The sequence below is a fragment of the Phalangium opilio genome, unplaced genomic scaffold, assembly GCF_054372755.1.
Source record: "Phalangium opilio isolate 3A_F unplaced genomic scaffold, DU_Popi_V2 ptg000390l_1, whole genome shotgun sequence".
In the NCBI taxonomy this organism is placed as follows: domain Eukaryota; kingdom Metazoa; phylum Arthropoda; class Arachnida; order Opiliones; family Phalangiidae; genus Phalangium; species Phalangium opilio.
Genome location: NW_028324234.1, coordinates 4,684,979 through 4,700,082, shown reverse-complemented (window position 1 = coordinate 4,700,082; position 15,104 = coordinate 4,684,979). Strand labels below are relative to the sequence as shown.

General features: G+C 34.6%; 1 long non-coding RNA gene across 1 annotated transcript; it reads left to right on the top strand.

Moving 5' to 3' along the window:
* The first annotated feature begins 2,782 nt into the window (after nucleotides 1-2,782).
* LOC149596305 (uncharacterized) lies at nucleotides 2,783-5,219 on the top strand. The gene is made up of 4 exons (XR_016379375.1): nucleotides 2,783-2,993; nucleotides 3,077-3,168; nucleotides 4,489-4,600; nucleotides 5,152-5,219. It is a non-coding gene; the product is annotated as an uncharacterized LOC149596305 (long non-coding RNA).
* The last annotated feature ends 9,885 nt before the right edge of the window (nucleotides 5,220-15,104 follow it).

Below are 15,104 nucleotides of genomic sequence, written 5' to 3'. Positions count from 1 at the left end.
GCAGACCCACCTTTAGTTATTTCCACGTGACTAACAGTATTTAATGAATAACGTTTAAGACCTATACTTTTAACACTAAGGCTTGTCGTTTCCGCAAAATAACCCTAGTATGTTCTACATGAGGATTGATTTTAAGAAAACACATGCTAAGATGTGTCAATTTTACTTGTTATCGGTATTTTTACATGAAGTCTGTATTTAAGACTTTACTGAAAATACCTGTTTTTTAAAGGAATACTTCCCGTTTTTACAACCGGACCAACATAAATTCGTTGAAAACGATTCATACATGTACTTTTAACAGTAAGGCTTGTCGTTTCCGCAAAATAACCCTAGTATGTTCTACATGAGGATAGATTTTAAGAAAACACATGCTAAGATGTGTTAATTTTACTTGTTATCGGTATTTTTACATGAAGTCTGTATTTAAGACTTTACTGAAAATACCTGTTTTTTAAAGGAATACTTCCCGTTTTTACAACCGGACCAACATAAATTCGTGGAAAACGATTCATATATGTACATTTAACAGTAAGGCTTGTCGTTTCCGCAAAATAACCCTAGTATGTTCTACATGAGGATTGATTTTAAGAAAACACATGCTAAGATGTGTTAATTTTACTTGTTATCGGTATTTTTACATGAAGTCTGTATTTAAGACTTTACTGAAAATACCTGTTTTTTAAAGGAATACTTCCCGTTTTTACAACCGGACCAACATAAATTCGTGGAAAACGATTCATATATGTACATTTAACAGTAAGGCTTGTCGTTTCCGCAAAATAACCCTAGTATGTTCTACATGAGGATTGATTTTAAGAAAACACATGCTAAGATGTGTTAATTTTACTTGTTATCGGTATTTTTACATGAAGTCTGTATTTAAGACTTTACTGAAAATACCTGTTTTTTAAAGGAATACTTCCCGTTTTTACAACCGGACCAACATAAATTCGTGGAAAACGATTCATATATGTACATTTAACAGTAAGGCTTGTCGTTTCCGCAAAATAACCCTAGTATGTTCTACATGAGGATTGATTTTAAGAAAACACATGCTAAGATGTGTTAATTTTACTTGTTATCGGTATTTTTACATGAAGTCTGTATTTAAGACTTTACTGAAAATACCTGTTTTTTAAAGGAATACTTCACGTTTTTACAACCGGACCAACATAAATTCGTTGAAAACGATTCATGCTTGTACTTTTAACACTAAGGCTTGCCGTTTCCGCAAAAAAGAATTAATCCTGCTTAATTAATTGAGATATAATATATATATATATATAAGATGCCCCTTATATATTCATTTTAAGAGATATTTCAATGATTTGTGGAAAGTCTTTTCGACCGGCACACAAATAGTAGCGTGAAATAAACCTTTTAAAGGGAGGGTGAAGTGGGAAATAAGTTATTTTTATCGATTATTCTACTAGTAATAAGACCTATCTGCATAGTGAAACATCCAGGAAATACCTCTGAATGATTTTAAAAATAAAAATGGATTCAGATTTCATCAATAATTTTAAATAAGCCCCTCCGATCAATCGCGTAACGCTCTGCCTTTCAGTGAACAAAAGTTACGTGGCACGCTCTATTTCGAGCATTATTTAGCACGAGATATGATAAATGTTGCGTGTAATGTAATAACCGTAGCACGCGACATTGAGCGCGTGACCTGGAAGTTTTGTTCGCTATATGCAGGATAGGCTCGAGGATAGGTCTTATAATTAGTAGAATCGATTAAAAATCACTTCATTTTCCTCTTCAGCCTCCCTTTAAGGCCAGTGAAAGTCCCTGCTAACATGGTTTACGATAACATCCCTCCTTCCAAGAATCTAAACAAAAGCTCTTGCTAGTTAGTCCTTCGCTTCTCAGGTGTGGGTTTTTTAGGGGAATATCTTCAAAACCACCATAGAAGCGAAATCACGGAAGATCTCCAACGCAACTATAGAAGCGCTATTTCATCGTTACAAACCCCCCACTAGGGTTGAGCAAGGAGTGAAGCCTAAGAGATCAGGAGGTTGTGGTGAAACGTATGAAATAGAGAATTTGTAAAAAATAACAAAATAAAAAAGTAGCATCGGAACAAGTTGAACAACAAACAAAGTAAACAAAAAATAATAAATCTCGAAAACGGGAACATTCACTTAACCGTGATTTGACAATTTTAACTTTCTGTTCGTCTTACTTTTTCAAGAAATACCTATGACAAGTTAAAATTTATTTTCCTTTGACTGTCTCGCCAACACCGAAACAATAAATTTCCCTTTTATATGTTTTTTTATACAAATTAAATAGTTTGCTTATTTTTACTTTTGGGCGAAATTTGACGGAATAAATTTTGCTCTTATCCGGCAACAACTTCGAATAGTTATGACTTTTGTTGTTGTTGTATAACGGGTATTAAAAATTATTAAGGGTTTTACTTTTGGTATGATTGAAAGGGATTTGGGGTTATGTGTATTATTTAAAAGCTTGAGTTTTTTCGGTTTTCCATATGTCGGAACTTGGATCCTTCTAGTTTTGTATTTCTAAATAGTGGTAAAATATTGATTGTCTTTAATTTTTTAATGTGGGAAAAAACAATATCCGAACCTTCAGCCATCTGAAAAAAACACCTTATCGATTGTTTTTAAGGCTTGGCCAATACAAGTCTTTTTTTATATATATATATAATTTCAGTATAAGTTTTGACCTCCTACTAAGCTATACCTCTAACGCATTGGTAAATTCCTCTTTTTGGAGAGTTAAGTGGGGGGGGGGCGTTTGGTGTAGAAAGCTGGTTGTGGAATCACGTGGGAATGCTTTTCTGTATAAGCAAAGAAAAGCTGCCCAGTGCACAATCAAAGGCAATTTTGCAGAAGGGTAAAGAGGAACTAGCCTAGTTTAGCAGTGTTCCGCGATCGGTCGTCACCCGCCGCAGTCCTTGAGATCTTGACTTACTTCTGGAAAAAGGAACCTGGTTGGAAACGTCTATAATTATTCAAAAGGTACCTGCATCCGAAAAATAATTATATCCAGAAATGTGATTTTAATATAAATATACCGGTATATAATTTATTAAATATTCCAGTGTGCTCATATGGTATATTCTTCACGGTGGAATTTTTCCTTCAAGTCAACTTTATTTTCACCTAACTTCAATTCGCTTCAACGGATAGAAAGGTATGTCAGAACTTTAATTACAGCTCTTAAGTTAAATCAAAAATGTTCATAACCGCCGACAAAAGGAAATATTGTAGAAAAATTATTATGTTAATCTCGTTGTGTTTGGGGAAAATCGGAAACTTTGAAAAGTGGGATGTAGTATCAAATCTAGATTAAAGGGGTGAATTTCCCCTACATATTTATAAAAGTTATCGAGTAAGTTAATTTCCCTTTGTGTTCGGCGGACTATTTTAAGGTGGGTTTAAGCGAGGGGACGGACCTAAAAAGTGTACCAGTCCACAGGATTTGTAATGAATATTATTATCCAATAATTCCCCTACATAATTGTAAAAGTTATCGAGTAAGTTAATGGGGCCAATAGGGTGAAGTACGTATCTCGTAGGATTTCGCGAGGCGTCGAGTTAAGGCTTTTTTTGCGCCATTTCATGATTGCGTTTTTGGCGGGAAATCGCGGATTTTATTCTAATATGGTTTAAAGACCGACGACCGACTTCCAGCAAAAAAGGGGCATCGAGAGTTGGAGACTAACAATGGGGCAACCTTGACGATTTTCTAGGAAAAGTTGGAAGGGTTCTTGCCGAGGGGTCGGACATATGGCATTTTTGTGTTCGGAATTTTGAAAGCAATATAATGTAGGAGGGATTTTCATTTGTCAATTCTGTATTCTATAGGACGTATCTAAAGATTTTGGAATTTCGATGAAAATGTATGGGATTTTGGCTAGTGCCCGACCCCTCGGTTCTCGCTAACCGTTTCCCCTGCGGGAGTCGAAAATTTACGAATGGAAAGTTTTCCACACTCGGAGGGGAATTACGGGCTGGTCACACTTTCTATAAATTCCGTTTAGAGAGAGGTGCTTGGCCTCTCGAACCAACCCGCTATTCAGCTTCGATAGGGATTATAATAGTGGAAAAGTACCCTTTTTTAGATTTTAGAAAGATAAACAGATTTTTTTTACGTTAGTTTTTGGGTTTTTTTAGGTTTTAATTTTTTAAATTTTAGGTGTGAATTTTTAGTTTTGGAATATTAAATTTTTGGGGTTACATTAAATTATGTATAAGTTATTTTACATGTGGTAGCCTATGTAAGAAAATTTCCCTCGGAAAGTTGCCTCTCTCTGATTGGATGAATTCAAATATTGGGCCGTCAAGTGCTTTTTTACGAGAAAGGGTTGACTTGCACTAGCTAAAGCTAGAGATACGTACTTTCCCCTATTTTCTTCTGAAATCACTTTATTTTCCTTTTCACCCTCCCTTTAACGGAATTGGCAAATGAGATCATGCCATTGTGATAAATCAATGAATATTTAATTTTCAGGTATTTGGCAAAAATAAGTACAAATAGTACAACGATTAAGACTGCAATTAATTCAAAACTCACTGGGTTAATGAACAAAGTATCTCACATCGATTGGACTGAATAACAATCTGTAAGTTAAATTTTCAATCCTAAATTTTTAAATAAATTTTTAAAAGTTTCAAAAATGTTTTACCAAAATGGCCTCAGTGTAGACTGATGCTGCGCTCGCGTGAGTTTTTCTTAAGAGAGCATAAACTGCCCAAAGAAATTTTTTTATCGATTTATTTTAAGTCATATTTCAATTAACGGAAGACTTAGTTTTAACAAAGTAAATCGATTCAAAAATGGTTTCCTGGGAACTTCACGCTCCCTTTAGACGTAGTGCCATGCGGGTTGTTGAAGCGTGTGATTGCAAACTTACGCTACTGACGATTTTAGGCTGTAGTAAATCATTTATTAATTTCTTTATGAATTATCTAAAATTAGTCTCAAAAACCTCTGGTTGATATCTTAAACGATTTTTAAATAATTATGTTTTAAGACGTGAAAACAAATCAGGAAAATGGAATCATTTAAATTAATACGAAGCTAAGGATCCCCACTTTCTTACAATGGCCTTCCAATAATTAGAAAATAGTACCTTTCCCTCCATAATAAACTTTTTATTGTTTGTCTTTTCAGAATTCCTTGGGCTCTTCTAAATAAACCAAATGTAGACTTTTCAAAATAAAATGTCATGTTTCTTTGAATTACAGTTTCATTATTGTAAACTGAAATTGTTCATTAAACCCAACAGGCTTTGTTTAATTTATCTGTTAACTCGAATAGTTCAACTTTATATCTTTGGAATTTACAGCTTTGTGTGGAAATACCATGTTAGTTCATAACATTTAGAAAATTGAGTTAAGAAATTTACAGGGAATATATTTAAAATTCTAGTCAACTCTCTTAATGCATTTTTACCTGGACATAAGTATTTTTGTAGTATTTACAGAAGCTGTACTTATTTTATGCAGTTTAACACCTGACAATTTAATCTACTTTCTCAAGGGAGGTTTTACTGGAATATTTCACAGAGTTTACGTTTTTGTACTGCTAAATAAAACAAGGGTTTTAATGCACTATAAAGGGACACCTTTTTGAAATTGCGTTTTGGTTCCTGTATAATCTACCAATATCCCTCATGATATTGTTACACGAGCGTATGCTATAGAATATACAAGTGTAGCACTTTCAAAAATTGCAGTTTTGTTCCTGTAAAATCCACCAATATCCCTCATGATATTGTTATACGAGCCTATGCTATAGAATATACTGATTTACGCCTATTAAAAAATGCAGTTTGGTTCCTGTAAAATCTACCAATATCCCTCATGATATTGTTACGTTTTTCATCCTGTAAAATCTACCAATATCCCTCATGATATTGTTACGTTTTTCATCCTGTAAAATATATCATTAGCCCTCATGATATTGTTACGTTTTTCACCCTGTAAAATATATCATTAACTCTCATGATATTGTTACGTTTTTCATCCTGTAAAATCTACCGATATCCCTCATGATATTGTTACGTTTTTCATCCTGTAAAATCTACCGATATCCCTCATGATATTGTTACGTTTTTCATCCTGTAAAATATATCATTAGCCCTCATGATATTGTTACATGAGCTAATGCTGTAGAATATACTCATTTTCAATGTTAATCTGAGAGGCACCGACCCGGTAAATATTACATGAAAATGGTATAATTAACATGCAAAATTTCTTGGCTATTTACATGTATGTCTTGTATTTTTAACTGGTTTTAAACGTGTGTTTTCAAATGGTAAGATAGTTAAAACCACCAGTCTACAAATGCAGTTTTGGCAAACGTAAAACCTGTTTTTATAACATGTTGCTACCTATATTTTAGAATTACGGAATATCCCGTTAATTTGACAAGAAATTCATGGAAACACCAGTTTCCATGAACTTCCTGTATTTTAAACTGGTTATTTTTCTCTCAGTGTAGACATTTGTTTGAAATCATATTTCAGACAAATCGGTCGAGTGGCAATTTGGTCGAATGGGATTCGATCCAATGGGACGACACCGCTGGGCTATGTCAGTATCACATGGTTTTTTAGTTCAAATACATTATGCATGACGTCAGGGGTGGCGATTTCTACACCTCTTCCCCTGTAATTCAAGCAGATAGACCCAGAACATAGCCTATTAATGATTCCAAGCAGAAGCACAAGAAATATATGTATTCCTGGTAGAGCATATTGCCTGTTTGCTTCGGCAAAAAGAATTTAAAAATTCTTTCTATAAATATTTATTCGTATGATTTTGCTCATTAATTTTAATTAGTTCTAAGGCTTTGTCTATTTTGGTTAGGGTTAAGTGTTTAACTCGCTTATTAATATTAATAATATATATCGCGAAGTGATAAATGTTATATTTTATTTTAATCATTATCCATTTTAAATTTATTTCGTGCGCGGACATAATATATGGGGCGGTACCTGGCTATATTAAGGTACACGTAGAATAAGTGGTTTCTAAATATGATAAACTGAAATTAAAAATAAACCATAAGGGAGCTTTCTAAATTCCTTTGTTTTTAATTAATTCCAATCCACGAGCAATTTTTTTTAAAGAAGCATCCTTTCTCTTGGCGGCGGTGCACATTGGGCACCGACAAATTGAAGAAAAGGGCTTGCGTGACTTGTGAATCGGGTAAGTAGAAGCAGAGTTATTGGCATTTGTCTTTATTTTTGGCGCCATTTTCCAATATGGCGAAAATTCCGCCAACGCGAGAGTGAGGGAGCCCAGAAGCTTGGCTTACAGGAGTGCACCATATCCCAAAAATCATTACCCATTTTCTGCGTAGAGCTTTTGTCTCTCTCCTCAATATCCTCCCTATCATATCGTGAATAATTTCAAACAGGGTCGGTGCTTATTTAGAAATAACCAAAGCATTGCTTTTGGTTAGAGCATAAGTTTATAAGATATGTTCCATAAGTAGGATGACACAACCTATACTTCGTAATGCTAGAGACTTACTGAGAGCTAGTTCCAGAACAACGCTAGCATTGACTACACTCGGTTTTGCAATTTGCATTATATCTTCCAATTTACTCTGTTCTAAGCCTTTGACAGCAGCGCCTCACCAGGCGTCGCTTTGCGAGAATCTATGACCTACGTCACTTCATAACAAGCTCTCAGTAACCAGTGACAAACTTATAGAACACATCTTATGAACTTATGGTTAGAGAAAATGATTTCTTGTACGTACTGTATTATTATGTAAATTTTATTTGCGTTTGACTTAATTTCGATTTTATGATAGGAGTGCACTCCAACTTTGATTAGCAATTTCAATATTGGGTCCCAATTAGCCTTGAAGCAGAACAAACTCAAAGCGAAAATATGTTCAATTCCATCGATTTTATTGAAATCGTTGTATTTTTCCACGGAGATGTAATTGGGTAAACTAATTATTCACTTATTGACTTTCGCTACTATTGTTCCTAGTAAATTTCAGTTGGAACCTATTTCTTTTCGCAGTGGGAATTGCCAATTTGCTTTTATTATCGACTACAGCCAACGTGCATAATCAAATATATTTAGCCATATCGCATATATATGTATACGATAGGCTATTTGTTTAACCTGGTGTTTAGAAGAAGAATAAGATGTTGCGTTCGTCAATTTTACCTATCCGCGTGACGATGACGTCACGGAGAGGTATTACACTGGACGTCTCTGTGTCTGTCCCCGCGTTTTCAGTTGGTAAATCGGAGCAAACGTGTTCTCAGAAAGCAATTTTTGGCTTCTACTCCCATCGTTAGGATTAAGAAATACGCGGCGATCGGGTTACGAGACACGTCTAGCCTCCTAATGGCAGGGCTTCCTTCAAAGGTTCACGCAATTGTGGGTTTTCTTATGATGATCACTGGCTTTATGTGCCCTAAATTTCCAAAAATTGTTGGAGGCATACGCTTAAATTCAAACGTCAACAATAGCTATGTTTAAAATGATTTTAGGAATAAAGTTCCTTAATACGATTTAACTAGAGTTAAAGTAAATTAATGGCGATTAAAATAATTAGTATCAATTATGTTTATTTAATTATTTAAGGAAAACCTCTTAATTGCATTCGCGACTAGGAGAGGTTTGATTTTGGTTTCCCAACTTGTTAATAGTATTTGTATTTCTCACAGCTGGCTCCTATATAGCTGTAGTGGCAGAATATTTTCTGCCTAATTTTAATTTTTTTTCTCCTCTACCGGAACACGGAGATTTAAACCACGGACATTCGAAACGACAGCCCGAGGGTTTCAAAGATAGTAGGAGTGTTGCGAGCGCGCTGATTATTAACCCTGGCCTCCTCCAAGAGTAGAGCTCGGCATTAAATAACCGTTATCCGAAAATTAGTGATTAACCGATTATTTACAAACAAAACTGGCGGTTATAATGCGGTTTAACATGGTACTTCAGTGGATAATTCTAGATTTCGGATAAAGATAAAATAAAGCGGATAATTTATTCGATAATGCCGAGCTCTATCCAAGAGAGTGTAACACTATAGGTGCGGTCCGTGATGAGCTGAGTGAGCTGTAGATAATTTAAGACTCCGAGCAGGGCCGGAAATAAGAAAAATTTGTTATAGGACATGCATCCAGTGCCCTGTATGACTGGAAATTTATAGGACATTGTCCACTGAAGTGTAGAAAAACAGTGTCGCATCTCCCTAGTCAAGTTATACAAACTTCGGAAAATTTATTGGTCAAACTGTCCATTGACCCCCTTAGTTTTTAGCCACATCGTATATATACGATGAGGCTATTAGTTTCACTGGGGCCGTAGTAGTAGTGCCATAGTCCCACCTTTGGCAGTATCGTTCGTCATTTTTGAACGACGCTAGAAAAGATTTTCTTCCTTGTAGTCGACTATTCAATCCCCAGGTGGACTTCTAAAATTAATTTAATGAAGAAATTTTTTCGAGGCCGGGTCGGGATTTGAACCCCGGCCCAACCGCACACAATACAAGCATGCTATCCAAATAGCCAAGAAGCTTTCATATGAAATCCGAGATTTTTTTCGTTAACCGAAGAAATGGGTGAAGAAATGGAGAGAAACCAGTTCTTCGGTACCATAAGTATATGGAGCAGTATATGGTATAAGTTTACATTCGGTATCATAAGTAGATTTTACATTCGGTATCATAAGTAGATTTTACATTCGGTATCATAAGTAGATTTTACATTCAGTATCATAAGTAAATGGTACAAGTTTATGGTATAAGTTAACATTCGGTATCATAAGTAAATGATACAAGTTTACATTCGGTACATTCGGTATCGTAAGTATATGGTATAAGTTTACATTCGGTATCGTAAGTATATGGTATAAGTTTACATTCGGTATCGTAAGTATATGGTATAAGTTTACATTCGGTATCGTAAGTATATGGTATAAGTTTACATTCGGTATCGTAAGTATATGGTATAAGTTTACATTCGGTATCGTAAGTATATGGTATAAGTTTACATTCGGTATCGTAAGTATATGGTATAAGTTTACATTCGGTATCGTAAGTATATGGTATAAGTTTACATTCGGTATCGTAAGTATATGGTATAAGTTTACATTCGGTATCGTAAGTATATGGTATAAGTTTACATTCGGTATCGTAAGTATATGGTATAAGTTTACATTCGGTATCGTAAGTATATGGTATAAGTTTACATTCGGTATCGTAAGTATATGGTATAAGTTTACATTCGGTACCGTAAGTATATGGTATAAGTTTACATTCGGTATCGTAAGTATATGGTATAAGTTTACATTCGGTATCGTAAGTATATGGTATAAGTTTACATTCGGTATCGTAAGTATATGGTATAAGTTTACATTCGGTATCGTAAGTATATGGTATAAGTTTACATTCGGTATCGTAAGTATATGGTATAAGTTTACATTCGGTATCGTAAGTATATGGTATAAGTTTACATTCGGTATCGTAAGTATATGGTATAAGTTTACATTCGGTATCGTAAGTATATGGTATAAGTTTACATTCGGTATCGTAAGTATATGGTATAAGTTTACATTCGGTATCGTAAGTATATGGTATAAGTTTACATTCGGTATCGTAAGTATATGGTATAAGTTTACATTCGGTATCGTAAGTATATGGTATAAGTTTACATTCGGTATCGTAAGTATATGGTATAAGTTTACATTCGGTATCGTAAGTATATGGTATAAGTTTACATTCGGTATCGTAAGTATATGGTATAAGTTTACATTCGGTATCGTAAGTATATGGTATAAGTTTACATTCGGTATCGTAAGTATATGGTATAAGTTTACATTCGGTATCGTAAGTATATGGTATAAGTTTACATTCGGTATCGTAAGTATATGGTATAAGTTTACATTCGGTATCGTAAGTATATGGTATAAGTTAACATTCGGTATCGTAAGTATATGGTATAAGTTTACATTCGGTATCGTAAGTATATGGTATAAGTTTACATTCGGTATCGTAAGTATATGGTATCAGTTTACATTCGGTATCGTAAGTATATGGTATCAGTTTACATTCGGTATCGTAAGTATATGGTATAAGTTTACATTCGGTATCGTAAGTATATGGTATAAGTTTACATTCGGTATTGTAAGTATATGGTATAAGTTTACATTCGGTATCGTAAGTATATGGTATAAGTTTACATTCGGTATCGTAAGTATATGGTATAAGTTTACATTCGGTATCGTAAGTATATGGTATAAGTTTACATTCGGTATCGTAAGTATATGGTATAAGTTTACATTCGGTATCGTAAGTATATGGTATAAGTTTACATTCGGTATCGTAAGTATATGGTATAAGTTTACATTCGGTATCGTAAGTATATGGTATAAGTTTACATTCGGTATCGTAAGTATATGGTATAAGTTTACATTCGGTATCGTAAGTATATGGTATAAGTTTACATTCGGTATCGTAAGTATTTGGTATAAGTTTACATTCGGTATCGTAAGTATATGGTATAAGTTTACATTCGGTATCGTAAGTATATGGTATAAGTTTACATTCGGTATCGTAAGTATATGGTATAAGTTTACATTCGGTATCGTAAGTATATGGTATAAGTTTACATTCGGTATCGTAAGTATATGGTATAAGTTTACATTCGGTATCGTAAGTATATGGTATAAGTTTACATTCGGTATCGTAAGTATATGGTATAAGTTTACATTCGGTATCGTAAGTATATGGTATAAGTTTACATTCGGTATCGTAAGTATATGGTATAAGTTTACATTCGGTATCATAAGTATATGGTATAAGTTTACATTCGGTATCATAAGTATATGGTATAAGTTTACATTCGGTATCATAAGTATATGGTATAAGTTTACATTCGTTGGTGGTGGTGGGGGCGTCGTGAAAGAGAACTGCCTTAGACAGTATAAAATTTTTCGCTCGTCAATGAAGGGAGAGTGAATGGGAGAGAATTGAGGTGAGGTGATATATTTCGTTCGTGTATTTTAAAAGGAAGGGAATTATAATTGTTAGTTTAAGCATTGGATTTATTTGTACTAGCAAAGTTAAACATTGAGAATTGTGTTTTACGTTTGCTCGATATATTTAAAGCGAGAGAGAGGACTATGGTATTGCCTTAATTTAAATGGAAGGTTTAATACTCCCTTTAAAAATCCGGTCACCCGTGGACAATAAGGGTTTCACGCCATCAATCATCCCGATCCCCGATTCCAAAATTCAAAGAAATGGAGGGGGATTTTTAAGAAGCAAAAGCAAGTAAATACCGACGTTATGTGTAGAATGGTGTTTATTATTAGAATTTACGTGTATTTCTCCTCAAATCGAGAAGAATTTTAAAAGAAAGTCCGAGCGGGCAAGAATTCTAGAAGCGCACTTTAGAAATCTTTTTAGTTTCTTCTTAGCTACAAGGTATCGATGGGATTAATAGTTTTACCTGAGTAGTAGTGGTAGTAGTAGTAGTATTAGTAATTTAGTAACGGGCGTTGGCGATATTTGATTCTCTTTGCCAAGCAGCCATTGAAAAATTATTCCCTCTGACTGGTATATTAGGGGATATTTCACTAGAAGTATATTTATTGTAGTAGGGATAGCGAGAGTATGTAAACGATGTGGCTTAATTATGGGCTAGACCATCTTGTTTTAAAAAAATTTGGAACATTTTATAGTTTTATTGGACAATATCCAGTTTCCTGTGCTTGTTTCTGGCCCTGACTCCGAGCGGGCGACGATTGTTTTGACTCGATCCTTGACGACTATGTCCATATGTCTATCGGTATCTTTTTAGCTGCATTGTATCAATGTGACTAGTCACTTTACCGGAACAGTGGTACCAGTAATGTTAACAAAAACATATAGAAATTAAAAAAAAAAGTCAAAGTTTGGACCAAGGCTGAAAAAAACCAACGATATGAGTGAGGTTAATCAATTGACTGAAGTTAATTATTTTTAAAAATTTAATACTTAGTCACTATTTAATTGAATCAACTGATTAAAACATATCTACGCTATATCAAGAACAATTCAATTTTCCGAAAACATTTGATCATGAAATCAATTATTTGAAGGAAGTACGTGTTGATGGATCAATATTGAATATTTGGAATAATCACGCTGCCTCGCACCCAAAGAAAAATCATCCCCTCCCCGTATTTCTAGGAGATATTTCTCCAGCAGTAAATTTATTGAAGCAGGAACAGCGAGAGAACGTAAATGATGTGGTTTAATTATGGGCTAGACTATCTTGTTGTTTATGTAGCGTTTCGACTACCATAGTCCATTTGATCACGATTTAAATTGCTGCGTAATGTGTGACTTGTGAAATCAATAATAGAGCAACAGGGCGACCTCCTCAGGGTGTCATTTTTGATTCTTGTGTCATGAAATCATTATTTTAACCAAACATTTATGTTTATCAACACATGGGATAAGAATAATAGATCAAAAGCTTTTATTATATTCAATTCGAGCTAAATTTTTCTAATCAAAAGTTAAAAATCAATTGACACGCAATATCTTTAATATTTATTCATGAAGTTCTTTTTTTTTCTTCGATCGGTTTGTTAGGAGATCATTCCATTTTTCCCTATTTAATTATTCATAAACCGACCATGCCGGAAACCTTATAAAACTCCGTTTTGCGACTTTGCATATTTATTTTCGAAAGCTTTCCGCAACGGTACTAAGTAATCTTTAACCATAGCACATTAGCTAAAACTTTGAGATGTACGATATTTCGAAAATCAGAAGTGTTGGTCATAGAGTTAAAGTCGGAGTTGAAGAAATCTTTCCTCAAATGCAAATGGAAGTTAGGAATGGACAAGTCATTAGCGCGTTTGGATATTCTATGGATTGTGTCAGAACCATATCAAATTACTTCAATTTCAGGTGCGATAAGTAACGTAATAACCATAAGTATGACAACAAAATCCTTTAATGGAGCGGTGCATAACTTAACCTTCATTACTCTAGCCTAGTCCGGTGAACCGCGTTAAAATTCTTATCAAATCGAAGGGATTACTACATAAATCCCCTCGATTTAAAATACGTCACTTCGTAAATTTTGAAAATATACTTTGGCACATTTCGACTGAATGGGATTGCCGTCCAAAGGAAATTCAGCTAAATTGGATTCTGTCCAATGGTAATTCGGCTTAAAGGCCGACTTCCAGCGAAAAGGGTTCGAGCGAACTGAAAACCGAGCATCGAGACTAACAATGGAGCGACCGTGCCGATTTTCGAATCCCTGCTGGGGCAAAAGTCGGAAAGGTTCTAGCTAACTGATCGCCGTTTAATGCGGTTCGAGCGAACTGAAGATACACAATAGAGAATTGGCTTCAGAGGGAGGCAAAAATTCTGGAGGAAAAAATTTAGAAGTATTTCTTTTGTTTATATTCAGTTCGCTAGAACCGCATAGCACGGCTTTCAGTTAGCTAGAACCCTTCAAACTTTTTCCCCAGCGGGGATTCGAAAATCGGCACGGTCGCTCCGTTGTTATTCTCGATACTTGGTTTTCAGTACACTACAACCCTTTTCGCTGGAAGTCCGCCTTTAATGGGATATGTCCATTGGTAATTCGGTTCATAGGGAGGATATCCTTTTGATTACAAAATGTTTGAAGGGTCGAAAATACGCATTTATGACTTAAATATTTAGATTTATTTTAAAAGATATAATCTTACTGAAAGAAATGCAAGAGTAGAACATAATATTTTTGCCTTATAGAAATGACAGATTTCATAGTGGAAATCTGTTAAATATAATTCGATTTGTCCCGTAAATCGCGCCTAAAAATTGGGGTAACTATTTCATTGGGAATCCGCTGAGCTTTACGGCGAAACTTTGTTGTTACTGGTTTTTAACCAGTTTCCTACTTCCCCCTAAAGGGTGGTTATTATGAACTCCTGGTGCTACTCCTATTACTGTTTCACTTTATTGTTAATTCTGTTTAACTGAAATAATAATCCGGTTAAAGAGCTCCGCGTTTCAATCTAGTCTTTTTAATGGATATAGTTACGAGTTGGTATTGTCGAAAGAACGAAGTTTCGGATTCAAGAAACGAGGCAAAT